Source organism: Hesperophylax consimilis, chromosome 8, assembly GCF_061612785.1.
Source record: "Hesperophylax consimilis isolate HC1 chromosome 8, BYU_Hcon_1.0, whole genome shotgun sequence".
In the NCBI taxonomy this organism is placed as follows: Eukaryota; Metazoa; Arthropoda; class Insecta; order Trichoptera; family Limnephilidae; genus Hesperophylax; species Hesperophylax consimilis.
In genome coordinates, this window is record NC_142843.1 from 37,933,850 (window position 1) to 37,952,042 (window position 18,193).

Consider the following 18,193-nt stretch of genomic DNA (forward strand, 5'->3'; position numbering starts at 1 on the left):
TCTAAAGATATCTTACTTACACCCTTACACGTTAAATTGGGTTTGATGAATTTTTTTCAAAAGGCTTCTCTAAGGATGGAAATGGCATGATTTACTTAAAGCAAAAGTTTCCTAAGGTCAGCGACGCAAAAATTAAAGAAGGAATATTTGTGGGACCACAAATAAGGGAGGTCTTGACTGATCCGAATTTTATAACAGTGTTGAGACCAGTCGAGCTAGCCGCTTGGTCAGCCTTCAAGAATGTTGTCGAGAACTTTATTGGAAATCATTTAAGTGAAGACTATATCAGCATTGTGTCTGAAATGCTCATAGTCTATAAAAATATGGGATATAACATGTCACTAAAAATACACTTCCTTCATTCACATTTGAATTTTTTCCCCGAAAATATGGGAGATGTCAGTGACGAGCACGGCGAACGATTTTACCAGGACATTGCGGATATGGAAAAGTGATACCAAGGAAAGTGGAGTCCATCTATGATAGCAGACTATTGCTGGACCCTGCAGAGAGACTCTCAAAATACTCACAAGCGCAAATCAGGAGCAAAAAATAATAAATTGAATTAGTTTTGAAATTTTGTTAAGTAAGTACCCGTCATACTGTGGAAGAATTATGTAAAAAACTTTGTTAAATAATAAAAAAAAACTGACCTATTAAAAAAAAAATTGTTTCATTTCGTGTTTATGGATACTAAATACATATAAAAAAATTAGCTATGCTTAAGGGACAGCACTTAAAAAAATAAATGTCGACCAGTGTAATTGTTTTGTAGTAAAAAAACTTTGTTTTTACGGGTTAGTTTTTTTGTTAACTTGTTCCGGACCCAACAGTACCTTCTTAAGATCACATAATTTAATAAATTTCATATTATGGGTTTTCCGATTAGCATTTAATTACTGTCGCCCACTAATTTATATTGCATTTCTATAACTTTGGTTAGTGCTATCATACACGTAAATGGTCACTGAAGAAATTGAATAACGGTAAAGCTAATCGGAGCTTAAAGTTTTAATTATTCTCTAATTAGCGCATATGTCGTAATTTATCGACACCTTAATTAATTGATATCGTTAATATTTAACGTGAATTCTGTGTAGGTGCGCGTATACGGAATTATCAAACTACGAAAAAAAACTTATTCAATTGGGAAACTCACAGTAGTGCTCAATGTAGGCAATGGAATGATACTCTACTAAATTTGTTTCAATTGTAAACTCCCCCCTCTCCCCCTCCGTTCCATCTCCCACTACACTTTTAAGAGGAAGCTACAAGCCAAAAATGTGTATATTCTTGGTATACCTTATATTGTAGGTAATTGGCATTAAAATCGCTTGACAAACTAGAAAAAAAAAAAAACAAACTCTAGAAACGTTTGATTTCAAGCACAAAACTGATTTTTATTTATTTTGTAAATAATTTTATAAGAAAGCAAAAAAGTTAATCAAGTGAAACTATCACAGATAATCTTAGATATAATACTGTATTTTTTAAAGTTGTTTCCTTTACGCTTTCGTACTGAAAAAAAAAGTTTTAGTAGTTTACATTTATATTTTTTATTAAGTAATTTATTTTTTTATTTGTATTCTACTACAGCGAAACGATAGGAAAACCTTCAATTTATCTAGAACCTATTTTATGGTATTCACAGTGATTTAGCATTAAGCTTCGATTTAAGGCTAAATCAAGTACAGTATATTAAGATCAACACTTAATTAACATTAACTAATTGTTTATTAGCTAAATTTAGATACAGGGTTTAGGACATGATTGGAAAATTTGATATAATTGGATTTTCTCTCATAAATGGTATATTTAATTTGACATGCCCTATTATTATATAATTATAATAATCTCTTCATATAATTGAATAAAAATCTTTTAAAATTAGTGACGTAATAATAAATGTAGAGTGTATAACAAAAAGGGTCGAAGAATTGATCTTCTATATATATTACGTTTTTGATGAATTGCTCGTTGAACCACCAAACATTTGTGGCATCGGCCGCGCCTGCTGATGAGATGGGCATAGCTTATCAAACATGTCGGTTGTATGTAAACAATTAAAATAGTGTTTTTTTATAATTATTTTTAATTTAAAGTTCGTGCATGGAGAAAAATTACTATTGCTAATTTAAGTATTTCTTCAAATTATTGCAGGCCTTACGAATAAATTAACAGGTTTCTTGAAAAAATTTTTAGTAAATTACGAATATATTATCATGATGTCGGAACAGGTGTTCATCTGAATATTTTTGCATTAAAACGAAAATTCTTTGTATGGTCATGATATATTATTGAGGCAAATCGATAAAACAATCTTAAATTTGTGTTTTTTTAATAAGGCCTGTTAATTTATCGCGAGGGCAAAAATCGATTTCTCTCAGTGTGATTTTAACGGTACCTACGCTAATTATAATATTTGCGTTTAATATTTTGACTAATATTTATAATAATTTTAAAATATATCGGTAGTTTTGAGTATTCCCAGCTAAAAAAACAGACAAAACACCTTCAAGCAGAAAAAAAGTAAATATTGCGTCCCGTCCAGTTCTGATACCTAAGGATTTATGTAAGGAAATTAAGAACAAGTTGTTTCACAGAAATTCACATGTAACATTGTCAGGAAACGGCCATTCAGCGCCATTTTGTTTTTTAGACAGTTCAAAGCTCCCTGTTCTAAGTCCGTTTCAGCTTTTAAACAACCTTTGATCAGCAGAAGATGACAACTATCATGTTTTAAGAAATACAATAGATAGTTCATAAAATAAAATACATAGGTACATAAAATACAATAGATAGGTACATGAAATACAATAGATAGGCACATATTAGTAGATAGGCACATACAGATATTAGTTCGACAACAATCTGATTTTAGAAAAAATGTTCTTGTGAAACTGCTATTAATTATTTAATAGACGAGTGGAAAAATTTTCGAGATAAAAAAGTAAAATTATTGCAGTATTTCTAGACTTAAAACGATCATTTGAAACAATTGACAGAGATAGATTAATCAAGAAATTAAGAAATATTGGAATTAATGGTAAAGAAAATAAGTCGTTCGTTGATTACCTATCAGAAAGAACGCAAGTAACAAAATATGGTGGTATACTATGTGGTACATCTGTACCACATCACACTAATAAAGGCGTTCCGCAGGGTTCTGTCTTAGGTCCATTGTTGTTCATTATATATATGAATGATATTATCAAAGTGTTAAAGCATTGTGTAATTAAACTCTTTGCTGATGATACATTGTTATACATAGCCAGTAAAAATTTACAGGACGCCAGTGAAAAAATACAAATTGACTTAAATTATGTAACACTCTGGTTAAACCAAAACAAACTAAAATTGAATGTTATGAAAACAAAGTTTTTAATTGTGGATAGTGTAGGGGGAAACGAGCAAGTAATACTGAAAATTGATAACGTAAACATAGAAAGAATGAGTAGTATTCAATATCTGGGTGTAATATTAGATGAAAAATTAAAATTTGAAGAACACTTAGAATACATAACAAAGAAAATTGCTAAAACAGTTGGATTCCTAAAAAGGATCAGAAATAACTTGGATCTAAAGACAACGCGCCTTGTTTACAATTCTATTGTTACTCCGCATTTAAATTATTGTTCTAGTGTTTTATTCTTACGTAACGAATCCAAAAATAATAAACTACCGGTTATAAAAAATAGGGGGATGAGGATGATTTTAAAATGCAACATTTTTACTAGAGTTAAAATTATGTTACAAAATTTAAATATGATGACAACCAAACAACATATAATATATAATACGTTAACAATGATGTATAAGCTTCAAAATAATATGCTCCCAAATTATCTGCAAAGAAATATTATGTACCATGAAATTATCCTACGAGAAGACGCAGAGATTTTAGGCTTCCCAAAACTAAACTTTCATGCACACAAAACAGCGCGTTTTATAAAGGGCAAAAACTTTATAGTAAATAATAACCTACCAAATGTCATAAAGGAAGCCCCAAGTTTTAGCACTTTTCGTAGGACATGTGCTTTATATGTAAAAAAATAATTTTTGACTGTTGAACATACTCACCAATATTATTTTAGTCACCTAGATATCTTATATAATGTAATTTTGTGTATTTATCTTTTTCTCTTAAAATGTAATTGTTATTTTTTGTATTTTTTATATTTTCCTACTAGATGTATGAAAAAATTTGCGTACATCTAAATAAAAATTCAAAAACAAAATAAAAAACAATACATAGGTCCATAAAATACAATACATAGGCATATAAAATAAAATACATAGGTACATAATATACAATAGATAGGTACATAAAATAAAAACAGAAAACCAAATAAAAAAATAATAAATATAAATAACGAAAGAAATACAAAAAATGATGAAAAGACGTTAAAATGTTAAACACAAAAATATATGCAACTAGCCGTTTATGGTGTTAAGCTTGTCAGCTTATTACAATTTGTTGAAAGCTTAGCGGACCTGGAATCTGCGCTTAAAATGGCGCTGAACGACTATTTGATGACTTTGTCACACGTGAATTTCTGCGGAACAACTGGACGAAGGTATCCATACCTACAGCTATGTTTCTAAATCGTTTGCGTCGGTTACATCATTATCAATTTCGTTGCAACGTTGCCCAGTATTGGAGGTGCATGTGATACAATGGGTAATGGGCAGTGGCACCTGACAGCCACTTTAAAAGCACCTGTCCACTGCAGATACAAGAGTCGGACAGGTGCAGGTAATGAAGGCAATACAGGCCATACTGAGCGGGGCCTAACGGACTTTACCTGCATTTTGAATGCATTACCTGTCTCATCTTTTGTTTCTTATTTTACTTTTCGTTTCAAACTCAACTAGCCTCGCACCATTTTGAATTTTTGACATTTGAACTGTTCCCATTAAACACACGGAGAAAACATATTTGCTAATTTATTAACAACCTCTTTAAATTATTCGTAACCAGGTTAAAAACGGGACTGCAGGCCTCTAACGAATGAATTGAGATCTCCTGTTAAACTTTAAGTGGTTCCGTGATAACTCCTCAAAATGACAATTAAACACAACTTTGAAAGTTGATATAAAGTTATTAAAAGTGATGGAACAAAAACTAGGTTAAATAGTTACATATGTAACCTAGTTTTTATTTCATCACTTTTCATGACTATATAACACTGTTTATAGGTGTGTTGAATTGCCATTTTGATGAATTATCCGGTCTAAAAGTTTAACAGGAGTCACTCTCAAATTCCGCTTTTAACCGGCTTACGAATAATTTTAATAATGATTTTTAATAAATCAGCAATACTTGTTTTTCTCCATGCACTGATGCTCAGACCGTTACAGCTTTTGCTTAAATTATTATCAGCTATAAAGCATATCAGAAATGCTGTTGAATGCGGTCATGTGGTTGAAAACATCTCAACCTTAGACATTTTGATCTTTCGAGAAGCAGTTACCTCTGTATTTCTACATATTATTTGCCTCCTCTTTTACTAGTCATGTCGGGGATCCACTGTCTCAACAAGGTGCCCCCAGGCGCCCCTATCTTACGCTACTTCAGTGGCCTTGTGTCTTTCTCCTTTGCAGACTCTCCTTGCGCAGTTTTATTCCGAAATTGATGAAATATTGCACATTTGACCTTCACTCAAGCTCGATTTAATCTATATACCTAAGGCTGATGTAAGCGTAATGAGTAAGATTAAGAAAGGGACGCTTGGATGATTTGGGCATGTAGAGCGAATGAACGAAGAAAGGAGTGTAAGGAGAATAAATTATGCGTATCAGATACTCGAGTCGGGCTATGTCAAGAGTCAGAATAATAGAAGAGTATGTATGAGACGATGTATGAATGTGAATGAGGCAAGAAGTGTGTGCCGAGACCGAGTTGTTTGGCGGTCCGTCCTCTCTGCCTTCTAGGGAAAGATCACTATCCACTTGTGATTTCGAGAAACCATCCAACCCTCTTTTCCCACTCCTTAAAGCAGAAATTTGATTCTTGATGAAATTTTGCACACTCGACGTTCAAAATGAGAGAAAATTACTGTCCATATCTGATTTCTAAAAACTCTTCGTAAAGCCCGGGCAAAGCCGGGAACTTATGCAATTTCTCAATTTATAAAATCAACCCATAAAATTAATGTTTTTTTTACTATAATACATTTATTTCAAGATCTATTTTAAAAAAATCCTTTGGGTTGACTTAGGATTGATGATTCCTCCACAGGAACTGGATCTTTGATTGCAAATTGATTGCACTGTCATCGACGACGAGTCTATCTGCGGAGTTTCAGCTCAATCGGCTGTCGGGAAGTGGTCACAAAAACAAAATCGAAATTCTTTAGTTTATTTATTTATATGGAAGGTTTCCTACATTGTTTAAAAAATGTAGTTATAATCCGAGTATTTTTTTTAATAATCGATGTTGGTTGTTCGTTTCAATAGCACAGACCACGTGTTGACTAACTAACGCGGTATTCTTGTAACCTTGTAAAAAAACTTGTTTATAATTAAGATATATAAAAACTGATCTGCAAATTACTAATAGGAATTATGTACATATTATAATCCTATTAGAGTCCTACCGCACGCAAGGCCGACAAGGTTATGTGAAAATAAGGATGAGTGCAACTAAAATCATTGAATTTATCATCGCACAATACAGATGCATAGATAATGTCGGTGGCTACCACAGACATAGGAATTAATAGACGAGAAGATAATGGCGAGGGGTAAAATCAACTGTTGAAGAACGAAGGGGGTTAAGCTGACTGTGATTCGTCAATAAATCAATCTGACAGTAAATAGGCATCTCGCATTATAATATCACCATTTAGTTCTTAAAAGTAAAATCTGCTTTTGAATGAATAGACATTTTTACATGGGAGCGCAAATTACTCGCCACGTTATGAACTAATTTGCGAAGTCCAAATTCGGCAAAGTAAATTTCTTCTGTTTGCAGAGTCGTAGTTAGTTTCAGAGTATTTAGTTAAGACACTTTTACAAATGTTTCATAATTTACTTACCCCAGTAAACAACGATGAGCACACTTGAGAATCGCTACATTGTGATGTGATAGTATATGTTTCTAAAACTGATCCATATAATACGGTGTGAATAAGCTTAAAATAAAGTAAAATAATGCTTACTTATGGAATGTAATACGACAATTGGGTTTATTCTCTTTTTCACATCTATTTTTACAAGTTTTCATATCACAAGTCAACATTTTGCCGTGTTATTTCGTAAAATGAACCGATGATGCCTCGACCATAGTTCGCACAAGAATGATGACGTCACGTTTTCAAATTTCACTTGAGGCCATACGTGAGCCCAGCCGGCTCCAATGGAACCGGTATGGGGAGTGGGGATAATACGCTTTTAATCACTTAGGGCAGGTCTACTAATATTCATATGTCTATGGTGGCTACAAACTAATAACAATATAATAAACTTATCGTGATTTATTTTGGGGTATTATGCCGTGTTGCGCTTCCCCAGTAGAAAATTTACTTTTTTACATTTTTACACAGGAGGCCCCGAGAAAAATAATTTCCCTCATGGCCCATATTCATCACAGGATGCTGTGTGGAGGGTCTGTTTAAGGATAGGAAGGAGAGGAACTTCTGAGAAGGAAAAATGTATGAGGGGCGGGTAGGAACCTGGGGTTCAGTGTGTCCTTGATTCGAGAGAGAATCCATTCGAGAGCGTCCGGCCGGTGAGGTCAAAAGGCCTCCTTCTCCTGTCTCTCTCTCGATCCGGCCTGTCACGCAGCAGGCAGACGCATCCGCCGGCTAGACCTAGACAAACCTCATCCCCATGAACCCAGGCACCCCTGCTAAGTCACCAAACGTAGCGAAACACTCGGGGTGACTTATAGCAGACGCGTTGGTTTCCACAAAAGAGTTACCGGAGCAGCGGTACCCATACCCGCCTCCCAAATTGAAAATTACTTTATTTTTATTTAGAATGCTTATTCTCTACAATATTTGCAAAAAAGTCATATGCTTAGTAGGTACTTAATAATTCGCATTTGCGAATTCGACTTTTCAGTAGGTACATCCCTAATGCAATTCTTTTGAATGCACGTTTCAATTTTAAGATGACCTTTCGATTATTAACGATTTGAATCGACCTCTGACGCTGATAAATTCTCCGTATTCCGGGTGTTTATTAGTTGTTATGTATGTTCAATTTGAAAATTGAAATATCGCAATTATCTCGTTGCGTGTTAACATTTTACGGATCTTTTGATTAAACTAGTAATTCATGCCACGTTTTCTGCCATCAGTTGGTGCTGTCTTTCTCTGTTCTTCATTATTCTCGAATTACACTAATTACATACTATTATTATAACATTTCCCCAGCACATTACTCTAATTTACTTTTTATAATCAGTAATCACAGTTCGATAATGACCTTAGAAGGAATATGTTCAAAAATGTACATATTCTTAGCGTGCCTTATATCACCACAAATGTAGATAATAGATATAAAAATTAAAGATGTAACGAATAGTGATTTGGCCGAATATTCGGCTGCGCTCTCGGCCGAAGTGCCGAATATTCGGCGGCACTCTCGGCCGAAGTGCCGAATAATCGGCTGCACTCTCGTCCGAAGTGCCGAATATTCGGCTGCCCTCTCGGCCGAAGTGCCGAATATTCGGCTGCACTCTCGGCCAAAGTGCCGAATATTCATTGCTTTGAAAAAGAGTTGTGATGAGCCTAGTAGTACCGAATCTGATTTTTCGCCACCTAGTAACAAAAGAAACACCAATGAGATTGATACAACTTTAGACGAAATACAGGAAAGTTTCTGGAACTGTTTCGATGCAGTCGCTACTGCCAATATATAAACTGACGGGATGTAGAAAAGTGCAAAAGCAAATGTGAGAGATTTTTATTTGAAAAGTGCTCGTCTCGATCGTAAGGCAAACCCTTACAACTGGTGGTCTGCAAATGCAAAACAGTATCGAAACCTAATGAAGTTTTGTTAAAATTTATCTTTTGTGACCTTGAGGTAGTGCAGACACTACACTACAGATAGTGAGAGACTATTTTTGGAAGCTGGTATAGTCTACGAAGAAAAACGCAATCGTCTGCTTCCAGTAAACTTGGAAAAACTGGTTTTTATTCACCCAAATCTGCCCCTGATTTAAATATTAAATAACCTAATATTGTGTTATTAAATATACACTTTTTGATTAAAATGCGTTTTTATTTTCATTGTTAGGTTTTCGGTCGAATGCCGAATATTAAAAAAAATCGCCGAGTACCGAATAGTGGTCGAATATTCATTGCATCTCTAATAACGATATTGAGACGAAATTTAGACATTTAATGTTTTTGAATGATCAATTCGGGTTAACCTTACCTATATGAATAAGTTTACCCACATAATGTTGTATATACGAGATATAGATACATTAATTTTGTATTTTTATTGAAAACTTTATCTTGTTTTCGTAAATATCGGCTATTCATTGGAATACGGGTGCCGTCACCATAGCTGAATTATAATAAACAATGTCGTCACGTTTAAAATAAGATTATAAGGAGTAACTAGTAGCTAGTACCTGCTCAGGTGACTTAAGTGGATGGTTCAATGGTGAGCTCAGCTCAAGTGGAACTGACTCCTACGTCATCACAGAGAAAACTTCTCTAAATTACGGCGGGCGCCGGTTATTGTAATCAGATCATAATATATATATGTTTTTAATTTTTTTTTCTAATATAAGTTGGTATTAATTATACTTCTTAATTTAAAGCTGTCAAACTACTAGTTTTTCAACAAGTTTATGAGTAGATCATTAATAAATTTGCTTTATGTTAAAAACATTTACAAATGTTGAGGTCAATGCCAATACAACTGATTGTAGCTCCCAATAAAATTTCATTGAGTTTTTGATGAGTTATGAGGTTTTGAAATATGCACTTAACAGTAAAAAATAATCGGAACACCATATTTTTTGTTCTGTGTGTTTCAACAATAATTGTTCAGACACAATAAAATTTCAAAAAATTCCTTGAAATTCGGGAGAAGCCAAGTAGTAAGTAACTACTATAAGTTATTATAATCTCTGGTTGCAAAGATTCAAATCTAGAATAATAATATTCGAACATGATGGAATGTTTAAATACTGTTTTTTTTCTAAAATAAAGCGGCCACTTTACTATCCAGAAATTCCATGTGCCGACTAGAAATGCAATTCAAAATATAACATCCTTCTGAAATACATACACAACCATACTATCAGACACACTCACTGACCAATAGGTTACATGATCTGAGTACTATTGATTTATTTGTTGACTCCATTTATAGAATTAAAGCATAATCTATACCAGCACAAACTTTGTTGAATCCTACAAATTAGAGTAGCGTTGGTAATGTAGTTTTAGTGTTTTGTCTTATATGTAGTGTTGTTCTAATTTCTATTTTACTTTATGTTACTCTTACGGTTTAATAATATTGATTCATACTTTTTTAAAATTATTTTTTAATATATTCTCATTACACTTGTAATCACATTTTTACATTTGTGTATTCATAGATCTATTATGTACCTTCTTTATAATGGATTACATCTATATACTGTTAGTATTTCCTATATAATACAGATATTCACCTATGTACACTGCATCATGTATCACTTTAATGTAAAAGCCTTTTTAGGCGTATAAATAAATAAATATAAAATCAAAAAATTTAATAGAGGTACATTCATGTTTTTAATTATGGTACAAATCCTTTAGTGATGTATGTTTGTTATTATTTAGTGTCAACGTCTAATGAAGATAAAAATTAACTCACTGGTACCTCTCTAATATTATGAAACTAGCTGACGTGGTACCCGGCGTTCCTGGGGGTTATCCTTAGGAGATAGACATTTATGATCGCGCACTTTTCTGTAGGCCTTTTTAATATATACAATTCCGTAGTACATTATTATGATATATCTCATGAGGTTTAGCAATGTATGTTTAGTATGTATGTATTATATACGTAAACCTTCCGGAAGAAATTCTCTAAATTATACTGAAAACCCTATCAAAATTAGTTTAGTAGTTTAGAAGAATCAAGCGCACAAACAGACAGGCGCGAATAGCGACTTTATTTTATACTATTTTACAATGGAAGATGCTCTGAGGAACTAGCGTCATTGATCCCTTCGGCACCGGTGCGTAGTCGGGATACACGCCAAACGCGCGCCCAACATTTGTACACGGTTGACATTTGTCACATGAGAACGGGTCGCTTCTACGATTCGTTCTTAAGTTCAACAGCTCGGCTGTGAAACGAACTGCCGGCCTCTGTGTTTCCTCCCTCCTACAACATGGGACTCTTCAAGACCCATGTTCACTCCTTCCTCTCCACAAAAAGACCCTCCACACAGCATCCCCAAAGATGACATAGGCCCTGAGGGAAATTATTTTCTTCAGGGCCTCCTGTGTGGAGTTAATATAAAAAAAATGCATATTATATTTATAGAAAGTAGAGAAAAGACAATGTTTATCCTGACATAGGCCCTGAGGGAAATTATTTTCTTCAGGGCCTCCTGTGTGAAGTTATTATAAAAAAAATAAATAGCTACATACCGTAGAAAATCGTCGTTAGAAGTAGAATTTAATTTTAATATACTACAAACACATAAAAATTTTGTTGCCAGAAATAAAACCTAATTTTAATTCATACTCTAAGAAGTGTATCAAGAAAAAACTTAAGTTTTAGAAACAAAACTTATTAATAATATCTAATGTATAAAATACAAATGTAAAATTGAGAGATTTCTCACAATCTAACTGAAAGAATTATGGAACTACTAAAAGTTTGCCATTTGCTCGGTTATTTTATTTTCAAGAAAAAGCTATATTCCAACTTTGATATTTGGGTACACACATCGATGAAGCTTCAGACACCTTTGGTTTTTGGGCATTACACTTAAAGGACGCAAAACGGCGGGGTGATCCAATTATGCGACGATATCACTGTATAATATTTAGTTTCGTGATTCTTTCTCTATTATACATAGTTTGACGCGCGTGACTCGAGGTTACGGACCTATTAAGCAGTAGAGATTTAGAATTTAGGTCATAATGTTATAAAAAAATGCCCACGTGCTCCTCGTATCCTTCACGTGGGAGACGTGACGTAAATAGTCGGCGTCGAATAATGTGTTTTTTGTATCTTGTTTGCTAGAGTTCCTATTTTTTTCTGATCGCATATCCTGAAATATTGTACACTTGAAGCCCTACTCACAAGCAGTGGCGGCCAGCTAATATGTGCTCCCGAGCGCCGAACAACCAACAAGATTTCCGACATGACTAATCACAATACGAAACTCGGTTCGGTTATAATATCTCATTCAAAAGGTACCTACTTATTAAGCGCGCTTAACTTGCAGACCGACTTTGACTTGTGCCTATGTTCGTAGCAGTTCGTTTTCGATTGCGATCCAAAATTTAACTGCTTTGTCGCATATTCTGTGGAACAGTCGAAAGCGTGGGTACATACCAGTTCATACTATTCTTTGCAAATAATACCATATCATGGACGGCGTTCGGGGTTTTACCACCACATCAGAAGGAACGGTTTATTCAGTAGAAAGTTAAACTAAAACGCGTATGTTTAATGTTATTGTCGATATCGTGGTTTCAATTTACCATCTGCTATTTTCAGCGAATGTTTCGCTTCTTGGATACAAGCATTTAAGATAAAATTTGTCATTAAGAGATGAGTGATGGTCAGATTACTTATTATCAGTTTAGTCAGTACTCGCCGTTGCCGGGCACGGTCTGTTGAATTAAAAAATGTTCTTACTCTGCGAAAGTTTTTAAGTTTAATTGCAGGTTATATCGATCTTGTATATCAATTATTAATAGGGTTATCAATTGCAGGTTATACTAATTTATGATTACTTTTGTGTTTGTTCAAAGTATAAATTAAGAATGAGTTTGAATGTGGAATACATTAAGAACAATAGGTCGAGTTTTGAAAACAAAGTGATAATAAAAAAATGCCTGTCCACCTAAAATCTGAACTGATAATAAAACAAGAGTGAAAATCTGGATCGAAGAAGTTTACTCGATCATTTAACAAAACAATGTATAACAAAGCTTCGTAGCTCTGTGCATGTGATCAATTGAATAGTTTATTTTGTTTTACGTGTTTAATTTACGATGTTGATTCAGTTTGGACAATCAGCGGTGTTACTGATGTAACTCACCTTTCTTAAAAAATCAAAAAACATAATTCTTGTCATTTACATTTACAAAAAGTTTTGAGCTTAAAGGTTTTATGAAAAGTTGACATCAGAATGCAATTGGATTCTGGCTACCGTGCCTAAGTTAAACACCATAATGAGCTATTTAATAAAAATCGATACAGGTCAAATTTCCCAGAACATGATTTCAATGTTACGTTTAAAACGTATGACTTCCTAAATAAAGTTCAGTAAAAGTGAACTCTGTAGAATTTACGCCCGCGACGATTTTTCAAAAGCTAACGGCCCTTTATCAATTTTACAAATTTTTTATAGTACTTATTTATTAGAAAACTTTCCCGAGACTGTGAAATTACTAAAACTTTTGTGCACCATTCATGACCTTTGGAATGACTTCAGTTGAAAGCTAAAGATGTTTCTCAACGTTAAAAAGAATAAAATCTTTTTTAAACACGTTGAGCCAGGACAGACTGATCGCACTATCAGTGTTAAGCATTGATAGAGGTCTTCGCTAAACAAAAGGAGCAGAGAATAGAACTTCTTTATAAATAGGTATGTACCTTTATTTAATTTATTTTATGACTTAATGTTGTAATCCGGTGAACCCCCATATATTTTGACCACCGGCCGCCACTGCTCACAAGGAAGCTTAAAATGTTCGGCTCTGTGATTATTTGGCGTTGTAGTTTACCCTCGGCTATTCGCACGAGCGCTAGGCTTTTTTGGTACAGAACAGATGCGTTGTCAATTTGAAAATAATTATTTGAGTGTACACGACGTCGGATTCAAAACCATAATCAGAATAGTCTAAATTTCGAATATCGACGATTTTTCATAAAAAAACTGCAAATAAATTAAAAAATATATTTTTTTGAATAGTTTCTAAAACACAAAATAACACTTGATTGCGCATCAATTATTACTGGGAGTTAATTACGAACTAATTTAGGTCGGGAACATTTTTATATGCATACTGCTCAAGAGTTCCAACTGCTCCCAACCGTCTGGACGCAGTGACACTAATGGCATCCCCAATTGGGGTATTTAAAAAAAAATATATTATTTAATAAATGTTTACATGTTACATTTTTTGTCATTTTTTTTAACTACCATACTAGGCTAATGCCCGTGTTGTGGTAGTTATACATGAAATAATAATAAAAATAACATAAGAGAACTAAAAAATACTATTTTATAGAAAAATAAGTATGCAAGTATGAATCATAGATGAAATAATAATAAATATAGATAAATATAGAATCTACATAGTATGATGTGAGGCTGAAGGTTGTGGGGAGGGAAGGAGATGAGGAAGGTGGGGGAGTACCTCCATTAGTAGTAGGGAGTATTCAGGTTTGGTCACCAAACACGGCTAAAGCCATTTCAAACAACGTTTCAATTCTGAATGATGGTCTTGCTCCAGGGCGATACTGCGAGTATATTACACTCTGAAACGTGCCGCAAGTGTACTCTATATATTATTTTAATTGAATATATTGTGAAAGAACACAAATTAATCAAACAAAATTTACTTGGACTTTTACTTTTTTTACAAATCTTCGTAAAGCGTAGCCAGCAATCCTAAAAGTGTACCAATTTATTTTTAGAATTCGAATGCAATGAAAACTAATGAAGGTACGAATTTTTAAATTATTTAGTCATAATGATACCCACTTCTCACGCTAATATTTCCGCTTCTCGAAATTTGATGACAAATTATCCCACATTTTAATTTATGAGTCAAATTCAAGCTATCCTACTGGTATAATAAATTTAACAGATACTATCACCAGCATCGTTATCTTCTGTCCCATTTAAATAGTTGTGTCATATTTTACGCACTCCCGCATCAGCTGTTTATTCTATAACGTCTATCTATCGCCACAATACACATAGACAGACACATTGTCCAAACACACACAGCTGGCGCGTTTCACTTACGATTATAATTCACTACAGTCGTTGGCGAAAAAACGCGGTTTCGAACCGTTCCCCACCACTACGTAGTGTCTACGCGGTTTCATGAATGAATTCCCCCTCCCCTCGGCCCGGTTCATTCTTTCCCCCCCCCCTTCCCACTCCTCCTTACTACCGACTACCGTAGTCATTCAAAAGTCAACCGATCGCAGTCAGTGACGTTTAGTTCATCTGTGGCTACGTTCGTTGCCGCGCGTTTAGAACAAAAGTTATTCAAAAATTGCATTGCTGCTAGGGATTGCAATACCGGTATTCCGCTATTTTGACAATATTTTGAATATCGATTGGTCGATCGAGTTTTTTTTGTGTAAATACGTGTTTTCATAATATTATTCATTATAACATTTATTTCAATATTCCTTTTCTTGCAAGTCTACTAGAGTTGTGCGTAATTTGTTAATCTAACACGCCAAATTATGTAATTAGCATAAAAAATCTAAAACAAGCTTTAAATGTCCTGTTTTATCGATTTTTATATTTATAATATTATATTTATGTTGAGAAAATATTATTTTTATCAACCAGTCTCAATTGATTTTCTATAATTATTTAATTTATTCTATTTCCCTAATCTCTATAGTCTTTTTCCGCAGTGCAGTGATTTTGACACTAGTGACGTTCGATCAAAATATCTACATATTTTGATTCGACATTTTTGTGCTTGAATAGTGTTGTGCATCGCCATTCGCTGGCAGTCTGCAGTTGTCATTGACACCGCTTTTTAGAAGGTAGGTTGTACCTACATTAATATAATATTGCTATGTATTTCGAAATATTGAATACATTATTGCGTTTAATATGTGTGCGGCGTGTCGTGGTACGCGCCAGGATGTGTAGTGTGTTATATTTGTCGGATGCAGTGGATGTGTTTGTATTCCCCGCGACGGCCACTGTACGATGACACAAAAATAAATGATGTATGTATTCAATATTGGGGTACCTACTTACCGATGCCTTACTATTTGCTTTATACATTTTTAGATTTCCCGATGAAAATTACAAATTATATTTAACTAGTTGACGTGTACCCGGCGTTGATTGGGGTTATGAATGGATTGGAGTAAGTGAGGTTGTGAATTATAGTGCACTTGAAAACTGTCTATTTTTAATGTGGACATAATATTATTCCGAAGAATTGAAAAGATTTCTTTTTATAAGTTTTTGTTTCACTTGATCTTGCTACATCTTCCTCGGGCGTGCCTGACTTTATCACATTATAATAAAATAACTTAAGTTTTTAATAATTATTTTTATAGTATTTTCACCAAAAAATGTAGACAATTTGTCTCGACGCCATCTAGTGAGAGAGTTAGCACTTACATTGCCTTTCTCATATAAAATTAAGTTGGTTGTTTCAGGTGAAAAAATGTAACAAGCAATAATTGTTGAATGAAACACTAGTATATATTGAATTATTTCGCGGATAAGAGATAAGCCGCCATAGCTCAGTGGTCAGAGCTGTCGACCAGAAATCGAAAGGACACGGGTTCAAGTCCCGTTGGCGTCATGTATCTTTTATCGGGAGATTTTTCAATGTGGATGAGTGTTTCAGGCTAATAATTATTGCTTATAAAAATAATTGTTACCCTTCGTGCTATGCATAAAAAAAAGTGGGTGTGTCAAGCCTACGCAAGACAGAAGTGAAACTTCTAGTTTCAGCTGATGCTTGGCGTGGCGCAGTTCGCTGGTGTCTGAGAGAGAGGAAAGAAGAGAAGAGAGAGAACGTTCGTGAGCGGCTCCCCCACCTCAACAAGGTTTCACTTCAAAAATGCCACAGCCGAGAATCGAACCTCGCTTAACTGATTGAAAGCCAACCACGCTGAGCACCAACTGTAAGCAAAGCCGCATAAATTGATTATATTATGTAGGTTCTGAAAATATGAGAGCTTGTTATGTTTTATAATGTTACCTACATCACACCCAAAATATAATATATTTTTAAAAATAATGTACAATGTACAGAAATAGAATCCCACACAAGATCGCGTAGTGCGCTCTAGCGAACGGATATTTTATCAGAGGGAGATAGTTTTAATTTTTTTTTCTGTAAATTATTACATATTATCAAAATAAATAAATTAATTAAATAAATGTAATACAATTATCATAATATACGGATTAGATAATAATTTTAATCCAACACAATAACGCAAAGCGCGCTCTAGCGGAGTAATGTTTTATCACAGTGAGATAAGTGTTTTTATTATTTTGCAATATTATTTTCTTTTAAAAAATGTTCTGACCTACTAAAAAATAAGATATTGAATGAAAAAGGCGTTAAAAACAAAAAAATAATGTGCGATGGCCGAGAATCGAACTCGGATCAACTGCTTGGAAGGCAACTATGCTGACCATTACACCACCAACGCCAGTTGTCGGGATGAGCTAAGAAGCATTTATATGTTACTTCAAAACTTTGACTAGATCAAATGAACTTTAATCGGTGGTGGGGGTACCCGCATTTTCGTTTCGGTCATGAGTCGGTTTTACTCCGGTCCTCGAAATTGCATGACGCGCGTAAAGAAGTTTCACTTCAAAAATCTTGTCTTAAACATTAGTTTACCAAAAAATAATAATTAAGTTTTTAATACCACTTTATTGTACATATTTTTAATATCACTCTGAACCTTCATCAGGGTTATATAAAAACATATTGTTACTATTATAAAAACTACTTCATATAGACTTTTAGTCGACTCCATATCTCATTTCATTGCTGAAATAATGCGTTAAGACTTCATTGGAACTCCTCGACTTTTCTACCGTTCACTACTGTAAACCACATTGTTAATATTAAATAAACTACATAAGTTCATTCACTATTACATCACTCATTCCAGTGCAGTGATAATTAAGTCTTCTTTGGACGTCCCCGACTTCCTCTACCATTCAAGCCACTCTCTAAATTGATACTAATCCTGATACATACTTATAAATTTTCCGCGAAATTGGGCCAGTTGTTTTTGAGTCTATGGGGAC

General features: G+C 34.0%; 1 protein-coding gene and 1 non-coding gene across 6 annotated transcripts in view; both read left to right on the forward strand.

The window, feature by feature from the left end:
* Positions 1–18,193, forward strand: part of LOC149422014 (uncharacterized) — a 292,284-nt gene that overhangs the window by 36,949 nt on the left and 237,142 nt on the right. Inside the window, exons 1-2 of one of the 5 annotated variants that reach the window (XM_089634228.1) lie at positions 15,230–15,463; positions 15,795–15,942. The exons of 2 other annotated variants lie outside the window; for them this stretch is intronic. The gene's annotated coding sequence lies outside the window, so the exon portion shown is untranslated. Of the gene's footprint in view, positions 1–15,229; positions 15,522–15,794; positions 15,943–18,193 lie in introns of those variants that run through there. 2 more of the 5 variants (XM_089634229.1, XM_089634227.1) reach the window with 2 other exon arrangements.
* TRNAS-AGA (transfer RNA serine (anticodon AGA)) lies at positions 16,649–16,721 on the forward strand. The gene has a single exon. It is a non-coding gene; the product is annotated as a tRNA-Ser (tRNA).